General features: G+C 39.4%; 1 pseudogene; it reads right to left on the bottom strand.

Moving 5' to 3' along the window:
• Positions 1–498: 498 nt before the first annotated feature.
• On the bottom strand, positions 499–1,098 carry LOC102748994 (proteasome subunit alpha type-2 pseudogene; annotated as a pseudogene).
• Positions 1,099–2,803: the final 1,705 nt, after the last annotated feature.

The following is a 2,803-nucleotide window of genomic DNA, read 5'->3' as shown; positions in this document are numbered from 1 at the left end:
AACTTATGCCATCAACAGAGTAAAGAATAAAAATCAAATGACCATCTCCATAGATTCGTGAAAAAATACTTGATAAAATTCAATTATCTATTCATGATTTTTTAATTTAACAGTTTGTTATGATTTACAGGTGTCATTTAAAAAAAAAAATCAGTCCTAGGGGCGCCTGAGTGGCTCAGGCGTTAAGCGTCTGCCTTCGGCTCAGGTCATGATCCCAGGGTCCTGGGATGGAGCCCTGCATCAGGCTCCCTGCTCCACGGGAAGCCTGCTTCTCTCTCTCCCACTCCCCCTGCTTGTGTTCCCTCTCTCGCTGTGTCTCTCTCTGTCAAATAAATAAATAAAATCTTTAAAAATAAATAAATAAATAAATAAATAAATAAATTTTTAAAATCAGTCCATTAAACCATGTAGAAATAAGTATGCAAGAAGTCTGCAAAACAAAACATACATGTTTAAGTAGAGGGATTATCTGAAATTCCAGATTTTTTAGCCACTTCATTATTTTGCTATGGCAGCCAAGTAATCCTTAACTTCAGTAGGAGTAAGCATCCTGAATCCGGCTTCACTGCAGATTCCAACCTCTATGTTATCTTCTGTCATTTGCCCTTCAAAGCTTTCCTTTAGGGTTAATATGGCTGTGTGAATGGCATCTTTAAGTCCCAGGTCTTCGTTATGTCTTTTCTTGAGGGAAGTTTTTCCCATTCACATAGTTCTTTCCCATTGCTGTGGCTTTCTAGAAAGAAAGCTCCAGGTGGATCTGACTGAAATAAATACGGTCGCACCTCATTCTCACCACAAATTAGTAAAGAAACTCCAAATGCACAAACATCACATGAATGAGTGTATTCTTGCATCACAAAAGCTACTCTCTGTACCAGCTGAGTTGTGGGAATGGGTTCTTGGTAAATCAGATAGTATTGCTGAACTGGTTTCCGAGCTCTGTGCTCAAGCTCTCTGTAACCTGGGCCCAAGCCACACTATACACCAAGCCTATGTGCTTGGTAATTGGTTCCACTTTGTGTACAGTACACTTCGCTCATCATACAGAGTGGATTTCTGTTTCTTCTCAGTTGCTAAAACCACACCATTTGCAGCTTTATTTTATTTTTTTTAAGGTTTTATTTATTTATTTGACAGAGAGAGAGAGAATGACTCAAGGGCACTCATTATCATTACTCCATTTAACATTGCATGGCGGGTCCTAGTTGATTTAATAAGTTGAGGAAGCTAATTAACAAGAATATTAGGTAATCATAGTAATTACACATATAGTGAGATACACAGAGAGACAAAGAGATGAAGAAAGATGGGGTACCTGGGTGGCTCAGTCAGTGAAGCGTCTGCCTTCAGTTTAGGTCGTGATCCTGAGGTCCTGGGATTGATCGGGCTCCCTGCTCCATGGGGAGCCTGCTTCTCCTTCTCCCTCTACCATCGCCCACCCTGTTTGTGCTCTCTGGCTCTCTCTATCTCTCTGTCAAATAAATAAGTAAAATCTTTAAAAAAAAAAAAAAAGAGAGATGAAGAAAGCGAATCCAACCTAATCTACATATAATCTTTTGCAAGGTCACTGTATTTAAAGTTATCATGCAAGAATCAAATCTATATTTTATTGACAACAGCAATGAACACTGAAATAAACTTATACACACATAAAGTCTATCATAACAGTCTTTTTAAAAAAAACTTCAAATACCTAAAAATAAACCTAATAAAAATGTACAAAACCTCTACACAAAAAAAGTATAAAACATAATTGAGAAGAAATTGAGAGGAGTTAGGGGCACATGGGTGGCTCAGTTGGTTGAGCATCTGACTTTTGATCTCAGCTCACATCTTGATCTGAGAGTCATGAGTTCAAGCCCTACATTGGGTTCCAGGTGGGGCCTACTTAAAAACAACAACAACAGTATATATAATTGAGAGGAATTAAAGAAAACTTAATAAATGGGGAGGGGAGGTAATGTCCTATACCCAGGATTTGAAAGAGTCAATATGATAAAGATAAGAACTATGTATAAGATCCACAGCTCTCTCAAGTAAATTCCTAAAATTCTAAAATTTGTGGAAATATAAAAGACAAAGGTAGCTAAGAGAATACAGAAAGAGGAGGAGATAAAGGACTAACACTCTCTGGATAGCTATTTGTTGTAAAGACATAACAAATATGACACTGTGGTATCTGTGCAAGGATGGACAAATAAACTGATGGAAAGACTAGAGATTCCAGAAACAGACCCATCCTCTCATTGAACACTTGATCTATGCTTGGAGGTACTGCAAAAAGTTGAGGAAGAACAATCTTTTCATTAAAGAGTTGTGGTTCAGACATCCAAAGGGCCAAGAGACACATGAAAAAGTGCTCAGCATTGCTCGGCATCAGGGAAATCCAAATCAAAACCTCAATGAGATACCACCTCACACCAGTCAGAATGGCTAAAATTAACAAGTCAGGAAACGACAGATGTTGGCCGGGATGCGGAGAAAAGGGAACCCTCCTACACTGTTGGTAGGAATGCAAGCCAGTGCAACCACTCTGGAAAACAGTAGGGAGGTTCCTCAAAACGTTGAAAATAGAGCTATCGGGGCTTCTGGGTGGCTCAGTCATTAAGTGTCTGCCTTCGGCTCAGGTCATGATTCCAGGTCCTGGAATAGAGCCCCGCATCGGGTTCCCTGCTCGGTGGGAAGCCTGCTTCTCCCTCTCCCACTCCCCCTGCTTGTATTCCCTCTCTCGCTGTGTCTCTCTCTGTCAAATAAATAAATAAAATCTTAAAAAAAAAAAAAAGAAAGAAAGAAAATAGAGCTA

This window comes from Leptonychotes weddellii, unplaced genomic scaffold (assembly GCF_054177405.1).
Source record: "Leptonychotes weddellii isolate Sample4059 unplaced genomic scaffold, ASM5417740v2 HiC_scaffold_14885, whole genome shotgun sequence".
In the NCBI taxonomy this organism is placed as follows: domain Eukaryota; kingdom Metazoa; phylum Chordata; class Mammalia; order Carnivora; family Phocidae; genus Leptonychotes; species Leptonychotes weddellii.
Note: the sequence above shows the minus strand (reverse complement) of the source record. Positions and strands in the feature narration are given on the sequence as shown.